The following is a 14905-nucleotide window of genomic DNA, read 5'->3' as shown; positions in this document are numbered from 1 at the left end:
TGCTTGTTATCATTGGTGGATTTGTTTATTGGTTTGGTTGCTCTCTTCTTTTTTATTATTATTATTTTAATAATTAAAAAATTTTTTGTTTTTAATATATTTTCTTTCTTTCTTTTTTTCTCCCTTTTCTTCTGAGCCGAGCGACAGACAGGGTCTTGGTGCTCCAGCCTGGTGTCAGGCCTGAGGCTCTGAGGCGGGAGAGCCGAGTTCAGCACACTGGATCACCACAGACCTCCCGGCCCCATGTAATATCAATTGGCAAGAGCTCTCCCAGAGATCTGTGTCTCAATGCTAAGAACAAGCTCCACCCAACAGCCAGCAAGCTCCAGTGCTAGACGCCCCATGCCAAACAACAAGACAGGAACACAACCCACCCATTAGCAGAGAGGCTGCCTAACATCATACTAAGTTCACAGACACCCCAAAAGACACCACTGCATGCGGCCCTGCCCACCAGAAAGACAAGATCCAGCCCCACCCACCAGAAAACAGGCACCAGTCCCCTCCACCAGGAAGCCTACACAAGCCACTGAACCAACCTTAGCCACTAGGGTCAGACACCAAAATCAATGGGAACTAAGAACCTGCAGCCTGTGAAAAGGAGACCCCAAACACAGTAAGTTAAACAAAATGAGAAGACAGAGAAATACGCAGCAGATGAAGGAACAAGGTAAAAAAAACCACTAGACCAAATAAATGAAGAGGAAATAGGCAGTCGACCTGAAAAAGAATTCAGAGTAATGGTAGTAAAGATGATCCAAAATCTTGGAAATAGAATGGAGAAAATACAAGAAACGTTTCACAAGGACCTAGAAGAACTAAGAGCGAACAAACAATGATGAACAACACAATAAATGAAATTAAAAATTCTCTAGAAGGAATCAATAGCAGAATAACTAAGGCAGAAGAACGGATAAATGACCTGGAAGATAAAATAGTGGAAATAACTACTGCAGAGCAGAATAAAGAAAAAAGAATGAAAAGAATTGAGGACAGTCCCAGAGACCTCTGGGACAACATTAAATGCACCAACACTCAAATTATAGGGGTCCCAGAAGAAGAGAAAAAGAAAGGGTCTGAGAACATATTTGAAGAGATTATAGTTGAAAACTTCCCTAACATGGGAAAGGAAATAGTCAATCAAGTACAGGAAGCAAAGAGAGCCCCATACAGGATAAATCCAAGGAGAAACATGCCAAGACGCATATTAATCAAACTATTAAAAATTAAACATAAAGAAAAAATATTAAAAGCAGCAAGGGAAAAGCAACAAATAACATACAAGGGAATCCCCAAAAGGTTAACAGCTGATTTTTCAGCAGAAACTCTGCAAGCCAGAGGTGAGTGGCAGGACATATTTAAAGTGATGATAAGGAAAAACCTACAAACAAGATTACTCTACCTGGCAAGGATCTCATTCAGATTAGATGGAGAAATTAAAACCTTTACAGACAAGCAAAAGTTAAGAGAATTGAGCACCACCAAACCAGCTTTACAACAAATGCTAAAGGAACTTCTCTAGGCAGGAAACACAAGAGAAGGAAAAGACCTACAATAACAAACCAAAAACAATTAAGCAAATGGTAATGGGAACATACTATCGATAATTACCTTAAAAGTAAATGCATTAAATGCTCCAACCAAAAGACACAGACTGGCTGAATGGATACAAAAACAAGACCTGTATATATGCTGTCTACAAGAGACCCACTTCAGACCTAGGGACACATACAGACTGAAAGTGAGGGGATGGGAAAAGATATTCCAGGCAAATGGAAATCAAAAGAAAGCTGGAGTAGCAATTCTCATATCAGACAAAATAGACTTTAAAATAAAGACTATTACAAGAGACAAAGAAGGACACTACATAATGATCAAGGGATCGATCCAAGAAGAAGTTATAACCATCGTAAATATTTATGCACCCAACATAGGAGCACCTCAATACATAAGGCAAATGTTAACAGCCATAAAACGGGAAATTGACAGTAACATAATAATAGTAGGGGACTTTAACACCCCACTTTCACCAATGGACAGACCATCCAAAGTGAAAATAAGGAAACACAAGCTTTAAATGATACATTAGACCAGATGGACTTAATTGATATTTATAGGACATTCCATCCAAAAACAACAGAATACACTTTCTTCTCAAGTGCTCATGGAACATTCTCCAGGATAGATCATATCTTGGGTCACAAATCAAGCCTCAGTAAACTTAAGAAAATTGAAATCGTATCAAGTATCTTTTCCGAAAACAATGCTATGAGACTAGATACCAATTACAGGAAAAAAGCTGTAAAAAATACAAACACATGGAGGCTAAATGATACAGTACTAAATAACCAAGAGATCACTGAAGAAATCAAACAGGAAGTAAAAAAATACATAGAAACAAATGACAATGAAAACATGACAACCCAAAACCTATGGGATGCAGCAAAAGCAGTTGTAAGAGGGAAGCATATAGCAATACAATCCTACCTAAAGAAACAAGAAAAATCTCAAATAAACAACCTAACTTTACACCTAAAGCAATTAGAGAAAGAAGAACAAAAAAACCCCAAAAGTTAGCAGAAGGAAAGAAATCATAAAGATGAGATCAGAAATAAATGAAAAAGAAATGAAGGAAACAATAGCAAAGATCCATAAAACTAAAAGCTGCTTCTTTGAGAAGATAAAATTGATAAACCATTAGCCAGACTCATCAAGAAAAAAAGGGAGAAGATTCAAATCAACAGAATTAGAAATGAAAAAGGAGAAGTAACAACTGACACTGCAGAAATACAAAGGATCATGAGAAATTACTACAAGCAACTATATGCCAATAAAATGGGCAACCTGGAAGAAATGGACAAATTCTTAGAAAAGCACAACCTTCCGAGACTGAACCAGGAAGAAATAGAAAATATAAACAGACCAATCACAAGCACAGAAATTGAAACTGTGATTAAAAATCTTCCAACAAACAAAAGCCCAGGACCAGATGGCTTCACAGGCGAATTCTATCAAACATTTACAGAAGAACTAACACCTATCCTTCTCAAACTCTTGCAAAATATAGCAGAGGGAGGAACACTCCCAAACTCATTCTATGAGGCCACCAACACCATGATACCAAAACCAGACAAAGATGTCACAAAGAAAGAAAACTACAGGCCAATATCACTGATGAATATAACTGCAAAAATCCTCAACAAAATATTAGCAAACAGAATCCAACAGCACATTAAAAGGATCATACACCTTGATCAAGTGGGGTTTTTCCCAGGAATGCAAGGATTCTTCAATATATGCAGATCAATCAATGTGATACACCATATTAACAAACTGAAGGATAAAAACCATACGATGATCTCAATTGATGCAGAAAAAGCTTTCGACAAAATTCAACACCCATTCATGATAAAAACTCTCCAGAAAGTAGGCATAGAGGGAAACTACCTCAACATAATAAAGGCCATATATGATAAATCCACAACCAACATCGTTCTCAATGGTGAAAAACTGAAACCATTTCCTCTAAAATCAGGAAGAAGACAAGGTTGCCCACTCTCACCACTATTATTCAACATAGTTTTGGAAGTTTTAGCCACAGCAATCAGAGAAGAAAAAGAAATAAAAGGAATCCAAATCGGAAAAGAAGAAGTAAAACTGTCACTGTTTGCAGATGACATGATACTATACATAGAGAATCCTAAAGATGCCACCAGAAAACTACTAGAGCTAATCAATGAATTTGGTAAAGTAGCAGGATAGAAAATTAATGCACAGAAATCTCTTGCATTCCTATACACTAACGACAAAAAAGTCTGAAAAAGAAATTAAGGAAACACTCCCATTTACCACTGCAACAAAAGAATAAAATACCTAGGAATAAACCTAGCTAAGGAGACAAAAGACCTGTATGCAGAAAACTATAAGACACTGATGAAAGAAATTAAAGACGATACAAACAGATGGAGAGATATACCATGTTCTTGGATTGGAAGAATCAACATTGTGAAAATGACTCTACTACCCAAAGCAATCTACAGATTCAATGCAATCCCTATCAAACTACCAATGGCATTTTTCACAGAACTAGAACAAAAAAATTCACAATTTGTATGGAAACACAAAAAACCCTAAATAGCCAAAGCAATCTTGAGAAAGAAAAATGGAGCTGGAGGAATCAGGCTCCCGGACTCCAGACTATACTACAAAGCTACAGTAATCAAGACAGTATGGTACTGGCACAAAAACAGAAATATAGATCAATGGAACAGGATAGAAAGCCCAGAGATAAACCCACACACATGGTCACCTCATCTTTGATAAAGGAAGCAAGAATATACAATGGAGAAAAGACAGACTCTTTGGTGTACAACAGAAACTAACGCAGTATTGTGAAGCAATTATACTCCAATAAAGATCTATTAAAAAAAAAAGAAGGAAATTAGAACACTTCCTAACACCATCCACAAAAATAAACTCAATATGGATTAAAGACTTAAATGAAAGGCCAGACACTATAAAACTCTTAGAGGACAACATAGGTAGCACACTCTATGACATAAATCACAGCAAGATCCTTTTTGACCCACCTCCTAGAGAAATGGAAATAAAAACAAAAATAAACAAATGGGACCTAATGAAACTTAAAAGCTTTTGTACAGCAAAGTAAACCATAAACAAGACAAAAAGACAACCCTCAGAATGAGAGAAAATATTTGCAAATGAAGCAACTGACAACGGATTAATCTCCAAAATATACAAGCAGCTCATGCAGCTGAATATCAAAAAACAAACAACCCAATCCAAAAATGGGCAGAAGACCTAAATAGACATTTCTCCAAAGAAGATGTACAGATTGCCAACAAACACATGAAAGGATGCTCAACATCACGAATCATTAGAGAAATGCAAATCTAAACTACAATGAGGTATCACCTCACATGGGTCAGAATGGCCATTATCAAAAAATCTACAAACAATAAATGCTGGAGAGGGTGTGGAGAAAAGGGAACCCTCTTGCACTGTTGGTGGGAATGTAAATTGATACAGCCACTATGGAGAACAGTATGGAGGTTCCTTAAAAAACTAAAAGTAGAACTACCATATGACCCAGCAATCCCACTACCAGGCATATACCCTGAGAATACCATAATCCAAAAGGAGACATGTACCACAATGTTCACTGCAGCACTATTTACAATAGCCAGGACATGGAAGCAAACTAAGGGTCTATCGACAGATGAATGGATAAAGAAGATGTGGCACATATATACAATGGAATATTATTCGGCCATTAAAAAGAAATGTAACTGAGTTATTTGTAGGGAGGTGGATGGACTAGAGTCTGTCATACAGAGTGAAGTAAGTCAGAAAGAGAAAAACAAATACTGTATGTTAACACATATATATGGAATCTAAAAAAAAAAAAAATGGTTCTGACGAACCTAGGGGCAGGACAGGAATAAAGACACAGATGTAGGGAATGGACTTGAGGACACAGGGAGGGGGAAGGGTAAGCTGGGATGAAGTGAGAGAGTAGCATTGACATATATACACTACCAAATGTAAAATAGATAGCTAGTGGGAAGCAGCCGCATAGCACAGGGAGATCAGCTCAGTGCTTTGTGACCACCTAGAGGGGTGGCATAGGGAGGGTAGGAGGGAGACGCAAGAGGGAGGGGATATGGGGATATATGTATATGTATAGCTGATTCACTTTGTTATACAGCAGAAACTAACACAACATTATAAAGCAATTATACTCCAGTAAAGATGTTAAAAAAAAAAAAAAAAAGGCAAAGTCCACAGGAAAAAAAAAAAAAAAAAAGAAATGATGCCATCACACCCCCAACCCCGGAGTAGAGCAACTCATTCCTGGAACATCAACTATACTCAAAGATCTGGGGGAAGCATTTCTATATGAGAACCAATGTGTTCACATTGTCGTACCAAATGACAACTATAAGTTGATTTTACAAATTACCCTAAGACTTCAAAGAAATGTGATGCTTTCTGCAAGCTGCTTCAGGCTACACCTCAAGCCCCTACCCTCAGAATACTAGTTCTTTCTCCACTTCCTTGGGGATGGCAGAGTCGGAGAAGCACTACTCCCACCCAAATCCTGTATCACAGAAAGGAAACCTCAGGTCCAGCCAAGTGAAGTGACCGTGAACCACAGTATCTACTATTACTAATAAAAATAATCCATTTACTGAATGCTTATGCTTACCAGGAGCCAGGTACTCTACTGAGAGTTTTACTTAAGTTAACTTTCATTTTCAAAGCAACTCTATAAGAGGTATGATTTTCAGTTTAAAGATGAAAAGAAGACTCAGAAGTTGAGCAATATATCCCAAATCCCAGAGCTAACAATGACAGCTGCTTCTTATCAGCTGGATTTGAACCCAGGCCTTTGACTCCAAGGTTCAGAGCCTTGGTGAAAATGTCACACTGTTAGTGATGCAAGAGGGAGGAGCTGGGAGTGGGTCGGAGTCCAGGGTGCTGGTGTCTTGTCCTAGATTATTATGCACAGCCCCAGAACACAAGGGGGCCTTAGCTTACCCTCAGCCTATCAATAAGAAAACTGAGGCTCAGAGAGAAGAGCCCAACTTAAGGCCAGAGCCACCGAATTTTAGAGACAGCATCTGCTAACAGTGGGCTCTGGGGGAGTATCCTAACGTCTCTGGGGTTAGAAGACCTCTAACATCCTTCCTGGATGTACCAGTTATAACCTGACTTGCACATTGTGTCAGCCTTTGTGAGCCTGAGCACCTGCAGGGGCCTCATTCACTTTGGTCTGCAGACAGCAGCTCTGACAAGCTACCCTTAACCTCCCACCAGGGGGCTGGATGGGGGGGGGGGGCGTGCTAAGGGAACTCGTTTGACAATTGCCAGTCACTCCTGGTTCTGAACCGATCAACCAGCCTGCTAGTCATTAGCTAAGCCCTGTATGCCAGAAATCAGAATGTATACACAGTAGCCAAAAGCCACAGCCACAAGCACGCACGCCCTTCTCAGCAAGGAAATTCCAGAAGTTCATTCATTCCTGTGGTTCACATCTATAAGAATCTTCTTCCAGATCCCAACTTCTTAGGTCCCTGGTGTTGTCTAAAAAGCCTACTCCACATCTGGACAAAAGCATGCTGAAAAGATGCGACTCTGTTGTGACTACTTAGAATATTTACATTATCTGTGGTATCCATGTTGATCGCCTGAGCCAATCAAGCCAGGTTTATCAACACCATGCTCCCAGCAGGGCAGGAAGAACCCCGGCTGAAAGGTCAGAACACACAGTCTGTCCGCATACCCATCACTGTGTGTTTACCAGCTCTGTCACGGACCCCATGGGGCTCTGTGTGTTGGGAGGAAGGGAGCAGAACATCAGGGGGTGAAGAGACAGGAGTTAGAGAAAGTCGAGACTCAGGGAGCAGCTTTGGAAGGGTCAGCACTCCTCACTTTGGCCTTGAGGAGGCCTCTGGACATCAGGAGCCATCAGCCTGCTGGGGAAGAGCCCCACCCGAGAGTAGACAAAGGCAGCTCTCGGCCGCCTGCTTGCTTCCTCCCCAGCCCAGCCCAGCCCCTCAGCTCCCACCCACACTGTTGCAGCTCCTGAGCATGTTGCAAGTTCTAGAGTCTCGCCTCCAGCTGTGACTCTTTAAAGCTGAGCAACTCGAGGTTCACACAAGCCCTACCTGATGTTCTAAGCCTGTCCCGGCTCCCCCCGCAGCTGCTGACTGGGGAGCCCCTCACATCTCTTCTAGACAGGCTCCTCCGGGACCCAGGATGTTGGCTGGGGGTGGGCAGGCCCCCGCCTCTCACCTTCCCTTTCATGCTCCTTGAATAGGCAGGAGAAGCCACTCAAGCACCAGGTGTGCAGGCCCTCGGCTGTCCTGCTGTCCCCTCACGCTGGGCTGCGGCTCAAGGCCCTTCCACACCACACCTGCCTGCCTCCCTTCCTGCCTCCCAAAGGACGCCCTCTGCTTCTCTGTCTCGGCAGGCAATTAGGGATGTTGCCGAGAACATCCAGTTCTTACCATCTGCAACAATGGACGATAACAGAGAGTGACGCATTTTCTCCTGTAAGGACTTTTCCCACCAATCATGTCTCCCTCCCTTCCTCCTCAGGCGTCACTGAAGATACTGACAAGGCTAACATGTGTCCCTTCTCCTCTCCCACCCCAAACCTGCTCCGGAGGGGCGCTGTTGAGAAAGAAAATGGTGACCCCTGGGAACCCGGAGGAAAGGGCATGGAGAAAACTGATGGGCAACGGAGAGCACGGTGCATCAGCGGGAACACGGCCAAGTGCGACTGACCCTCCGGAGAGAGGACCGAGCTCACAGGTGTCAGCTCAACTGGCCCCAGAGGGGAGGAAAGGGCCCCTGTCCCTCCAATCTTCTCTTGGAAACAGGGGGCCGGCAGGAAGATCAAGGGCTACCCCATGTGTCAGCTGGGCTCACACCTGGCCAGGGGAGCACAGACCTTGAAGACAGGGGACTTGGAATCCTATTGGGGAGACCAGATCAACAAAGGAGAACAATATAACCACAGGGGCCAGGAAAGTGGGATTGGAAATAAAACAGCTGGTGGGCCCTGGCCTGTTCACGGGACTTGGTAAACCCTTCATGTTTCCCACTCCTGAACCCCACAGTTCGGCACCCTGCTCGGGACACTCAGCCAACACAAATCAGCAGTTCGTTTCTTAGCATTTGCCTAGAGCGGAGCATGGGCCCAGCATTTATTGGGTGTTAAGTGTTCTCTCTCCCCCGCAGTAATAAGATGGGTACAGGACTCTGAAGGGCAGTACGTTGTTTACCATCATTGCAAAGCTTTGAAATGGCCATCCTAGTTGTTAGAATATTTTCTCCAGGGCAATTTGGGTAAGCTTCCATCCCGTGTACATAGCAGCCAACCAACTAGGCCTCTCCAGGTGTGGTAGATTAGGCCAAAAAAGGACTACTAAATGTGCTTATCCACACCAAATAGACCTATTAAATTAATAAGGCACTTCTAATTATTCTAATGAAATAATTTCTGATTCATGCTTGAAGTAAGAATCAGTTTTACTCTCACTCTGGTTTTTTATGATTACTCAATTCGGGATTTTTCTGAGAGAAGGCAGTCCCCTGGGACTTCCTAGAGTCCAGTCTTTGATGGGGGGAAATTATTTATACTGAAGAACTCTGCTCCCCCTCACACCTGTTAGCTGGGGCTTGGTTCCATCTCCCCGATGGCTTTGTTCCTCTTGGTCTCTAGGCCAAAGTGAGCTTCTGGGAAGCTGCAATTTGGCACAAGTGCATACTTGCTTGGGTGTCCCCTCTCTCAGCTGATCTTTGCAGGTTCCTGGCAAGTCTCTCTCTTAGTTGAGACAATGCTCCCCCCACCACCCTCTTCCCGCACCTCTTAACTAGAAAAATAAAATAATATCCAGGTGCCAGAAGGTAATTTCTTGCTTAAGCCCCGGAAAAGCCAAAGAGAGCTAGCTTATCCCCACATTTGCCGCCTGCAATGCTCAACCAAACAACAGGACAAACCATCTACGAAAGATCGAGCTATCTCTTCACTTCTGCAATCCCTGAAGCATTTCTCTGCCTGTTCGTGTGCACAGTGAGCTGCATCTGTACGGCTTCCCCATTGACCGGAAGCCCCTCTGAGCTGAGACCGTGAGGAGATGCTGCCTAAAGGACGTCCCTTGAGTCCGCTCCCCGAGCCCCGCGATGTCCAGCTGGGCATCTCTGGGCGCTCGGGGTCAGACCAATCCTCCTGTGGGCACAGGGGAGGGGCCTCCTCCACAATTGCACTTTTCTTGCAAGCTGAACCTAAAGCTAGGCTCCCAGGCTGCATCACAGATGGTCAGCTTGGTGCTCTGCTCTGAAAGGGGGTTCCCAGTAAGGCAGCCTTGACAGAGCCAATGGAACACGGGGTAGACACCAAGAAAGAAACAGAGCCCACCCAGGCCGAGTTCTTGTTTGCTTCAAGTTATTTTCTACCATTTCAATGTATTTCTGCACTAGCCATATATAGGCTTTTCTATTAAAAGTCAAGAACTTTTCTAGGGAGAACTGCTCCCAGGTACACAAATAGGAGGACGGCTCAGCTGGCAAATTATCTCTTCTCACTGTAGATACTCTTCTGCTCAATGAAAAATTTAATGGTCATGCACTCAATTTGTGGGATAGGTAAGGAAGGATGGAAATGGAAGAGGAGCTCCTGGGTCAGAGTGAAATATGAATTCTAGCTACATGCTACGGCAGCTTAGGAATAACCACTGTGATTATCCTACAACTAATCAGGAAGCAGAGCTATATTCAAATGGGCCACTTCTCCATCAGGCCTGGGCCTGCCTCAGCATCAGGGAATCTTAACTCACCAGCTCTTATGCACTAGAGGCAACCAGCAGAGCAATTACCATCAACCTAGACTGTCCTCCTCCTTCCTTTTCAATAACTAGGGTGACCACATGACATATTACCCAAACCAGGACTCTTCTGAGAGTGAAGAGAGGGACTGCTAACACTTATGCCGGGACTGTTCAGGGGAAATAGGATGTGTGTGACCACCCTAATCACTCCCACCACCTCCCTAAGTCTGGATGTGACACATGACTTCAAGGATGTTTACCCTGGCCACGTTCACTCTGTTCTGGCCAAGCTTGTACTTCACATGCCCTCAGTCCAGGAAACTGTTATGTTATTTCACGCACTGGGTTATATTTGGACATGTTCTCATATCTGTCCTCGCTCCTTTTCTAGACCACCAGTGTCTTAGTTTCTGACTTGCTTTTTTGAACTATAGTTGATTTACAATACTGTGTTAGTTTCAGGTGTACAGCAAAGTGATTCAGTTATATATATATTTTTTCAGATTACTTTCCATTATAGGTTATTATAAGATATTGAATATAGTTCCCTGTGCTATACAGTAATCCTTGCTGCTTATCTATTTTAGGTACAGTAGTTTGTATGTGTTAATCCCATACTCCTAATTTATCCCTCCTCCCCTTTGGTAACCATAAGTTTGTTTTCTGTATCTGTGAGTCTGTTTTTGTCTTTATACTGTCTTATATATAGATTCATTTGTATTATTTTTTAGATTCCACATGTAAGTGATATCGCATAATATTTGTCTTTCTCTGTCTGACTTACTTCATTTAGTATGATATTCTCTAGGTCCATCCATATTGCTGCAAATGGCAATATTTCATTCTTTTTTATGGTTGACTAATGTTCCACTATATATATACCACATTTTCTTTAACCAGTCACCTGTTGATGGCCACTTGGGTTGTTTCCATGTCTTGGCTATTGTAAATTGTGCTGCTATGAACACTGGGGTGCATGTATCTTTTCGAATTAGAGTTTTTGTCTTTTCTGGATATATGCCCAAGAGTGGGATTGCTGGATCATATGTCAGCTCTATGTTTAGGTTTTTAAGGAACCTCCATACTGTTCTCCATAGTGGCTGCACCAATTTACATTCTCACCAACAGTGTAGGAGGGTTCCCTTTTCTACACTGTTTGCTGACTTTTTGCATGAACTTTAAACTCACTCTAGTTCCTTTGTTCCATCCACTTTTGTCATTGTTCATAAATAAATAATATTTGCTGAAAGTCTGATTGTAAGTATGATTGCAAATGACTTTTTTCCTAACATAAATACTGTCGTTTTTAATATATTTTTCCAGTATTTTTCTATATATGTACTTTTTAAAACAAAATTATACATACACACTATCATTGCTTTCATCTTCATACTTTTGTTCAGGCTAAACCACAATATTTTTCCTGGTTACAGAACACTCTTCCTAAGTCTCATTTTTAATAACTTTGTAACATTCTGTCAAGTGGATGAACCATCATTTACTCAATCATGTCCCTGTTATTTACCATTTAGGTTGTTTCCAATTTCACTAAAACAAACAACATCACAAGTCACAATTTCATGAACATAACTTCTCCTTCACTCTAGATTATATCTACTCAAGATATATTTCAAGAATTTCGATTACTAAGTCAAAGTGCTTGAAATTTTTATGGCTCTCAAATCTAGGTCCTCTTAATTTCTGTCAATGTACTACCTGGGGTGACTCATGGCTCCCCAAATATTTTGCTCTCCTTCCTCAGCCCCAGTTTGATCTTGAGCTCCTTGATCTGGTGCCAGGGCCCAGGTATGAGCCAGGTCCAGGGATTCCTGTACAGTTTGAAGGGATGTGCACTTTGATATCTGACCAAGTGAGGCAAGACTTGGGAAATAAGGCAGGTATTGAGCAAGACAGGGAAGGATCCCACCCCAAGGAGTCATGAAGTTCAAAACAACTATTGTTATCAAGCAAAACATGGGGCCTCTGCTCTCTCTCCACTGTAATCCTGCCAGTGGGGGCAGCCCCGGATGCCTCTGAGCCTTTTCTACCCAGCTGAGTCCTACCTTAACCTCAAGGTATCCTCTTCTCTAAGGCCTTCCCAGCAGGATTTATGACACAGGTTCTGAGCACAGACTCGGACAAACTTTCCAATCTGTGATAAAATACAGAAAATGAGGACAATACGTGGAATTTTTCATAAAGCTCATTGCACATAGTTTAAAAGGCCATCCTTTAATCTCAGTGTATGTCCTTCATACTTTCTTGGAATTAATGTATTCTTTCATTTATTTGTAAAATTGTCCGTGGCTTTGTTTAATTAGTAGTTCGTTTATTTATCGCATATGTTTTGACAGCTCACTACCTGCCAGTTGCTATTCTAGACCCTAGAGACAGAGCAGCAAACACAAGAGACAAAGGTGCCTGACAACTAGCTTTTCTGATTGTGATATAAGTGCCTGACAGGTAGCTTTTGATTGCTGAGGCCTCCACTTCAAAGACAGCCATTTCGAATAAACGCACTGCCAGCTACAGGACTAGATAAAGAGCCAGGCCACCCCAGCCATGAGGTTCCCCTTTTTTAGAGAGAGCTCTGGTGACCTAGATAACTGACCGTTCAATGGTTTTTCCCTTCCTGTGCTTTAATTCCTGCTTTTATGCTTTAAATTCACCAATAAAGAGTGAACACTTGAAACCCTAGGTCCTCCAACCCTCGACTCCAATAAAGACAGAACCCCAGGTCTGCTCGATCTCGTGCTCTCTCTCCCTCTCTTCCCCCACCCCTCGCTGTGTGGCCCTGGGGAGGCCTTGCACCCTCAGGGACCTGCGAGCAATAAGCCTTGTCTTTTCTAAGTTCCCTGATGGTTGTTACTGAGCTGCGTCTTGCAGTCTTAATAAGAACCACAAGGGTCGGTCCAGCCACAACATTGGCTCCAGGTGGAAAAATGTCTGTGGGGGGCCACCACAAGTAGCACGGCCCAGGGGAGTGCCCCCAGGCGTCTCTAGCTTACAGGATCACTATCACCAGGCCAAGACGGCCCTGAAACAGCGCCCTTGCTCTGACTGTGGAGGCTCTGTCTCCGCAGCGCCCTGGAGGGTGGGGGGAAGGGCTCAGGTTTGGACATCGTTGTATCTCCATGGTGGTGTCCTGCACAGTCACTTCTTATTAAACACTTGCTGGGGACAGGGTTTTATAAAGACACTGACACTCTCTGGAGCATTAGTGGGGACACTTGTGTGCCCAGCAGAGGGCCTGTGGGCAGTTTTTAAAAGGGCATGAAATCAACCAACTCTGGGGCCACGGTGCCTGGCTTCCAATCCCAGCTCTGCTGTAGGACCTTCAGCAAATGCTTTCACCTCTCAGCCTGTGTCCTCACTTGTAAAATGGGCAGGATTGTAACAGTACTTGCTTGAAGAGGCTTGAAGATGGAAGCCCTCCGCACAGTCCTTGGCACACCAGAAGCCCTCAATAAATGTGACCTAGTTGTAGCAATAACAATAGCATCTGGGACTTCCCTGGTGGCGCAGTGGTAAAGAATCCACCTGCCAATGCAGGGGACGCTGGTTCAAGCCCTGGTCCGGGAAGATCCCACATGCTGTGGAGCAACTCAGCCCGTGTGCCACAACTACTGAGCCTGTGCTCTAGAGCCCACAAGCCACAACTACTGAGCCCGCATCAACCACAACTACTGAAGCCCGTGCGCCTAGAGCCCGTGCTCCACAACAAGAGAAGTCACCGCAACGAGAAGCCCGCGCACCACTAAGAAGAGTAACCTCCACTCGCCGCAACTAGAGAAAACCTGTGCGCAGCAACAAAGACCCAACGCAGCCATAAATAAATTAATTAATTAAAAATAAATTTTAAAAAAAAAGAACTTAAAAAAAAACAAAAAACAAAAAACAATAGCATCAATTGGGTGCTAAATAAACCAGCTAATAGGTGACTGTGTCAACATTAAACCAGGTGAAAGGTCACAGCCCAGAGAACCAAACTGAAATTGAAGATACATTTGACGGGCCAGAAATGTTAAAGATATAACAGGGAAAATTAAATTTGTATATGAAGGAAGAAAAAAACAAACTGGCCAGACTTTCTCTTCCCTCTCCACATGTCAATGATAGAAACTGATAGGATTTCATTTACGTCAGTGATAGAAACAGGGCAAAATGCTCCTACCAAATCCAGGTTTGTTCAATGATGGGCACATGCCAGAATTCAACCACAAATGGCCACGATGAGTTGAGGGGAATGGAACTAGGGAATAAACACACGAGTTCAGGGACTTTCCTAAAGTATGGACATTCCACAGACAGATAATTTCCAGTGCCACACAGAACTTCGGAATTTAAGAAATCTGAGGGAGGGTGAGATGGGGTAGAAAACAGAATACTGGCCACAACGAGCAGCAGGACAAAGGCCCAAGTTTGCAGAGGTTGCTCTTAGCTCTGTGATTGAAATGCAATGCTGTGCAAACTTAATATCGGCGGCTCAGATAAAAGAATGTCAGCAGACTGGATAATTAAAGCTTTTTGGCTCATTTCTTTGTTCT

The 14905-nt window shown here is 43.0% G+C and overlaps 1 protein-coding gene across 3 annotated transcripts in view; it reads right to left on the bottom strand.

Annotated features, from left to right (window-relative positions):
• MYLK (myosin light chain kinase) overlaps nucleotides 1–14905 on the bottom strand; it is a 267670-nt gene that overhangs the window by 196484 nt on the left and 56281 nt on the right. The window contains exon 2 of one of the 3 annotated variants that reach the window (XM_059920960.1): nucleotides 12422–12510. The exons of the other annotated variants lie outside the window; for them this stretch is intronic. The gene's annotated coding sequence lies outside the window, so the exon portion shown is untranslated. The remainder of the gene's footprint in view (nucleotides 1–12421; nucleotides 12511–14905) is intronic. 3 annotated transcript variants of the gene reach the window in all.

The sequence above is a fragment of the Balaenoptera ricei genome, chromosome 4, assembly GCF_028023285.1.
Source record: "Balaenoptera ricei isolate mBalRic1 chromosome 4, mBalRic1.hap2, whole genome shotgun sequence".
Lineage (NCBI taxonomy): Eukaryota > Metazoa > Chordata > Mammalia > Artiodactyla > Balaenopteridae > Balaenoptera > Balaenoptera ricei.
Note: the sequence above shows the minus strand (reverse complement) of the source record. Positions and strands in the feature narration are given on the sequence as shown.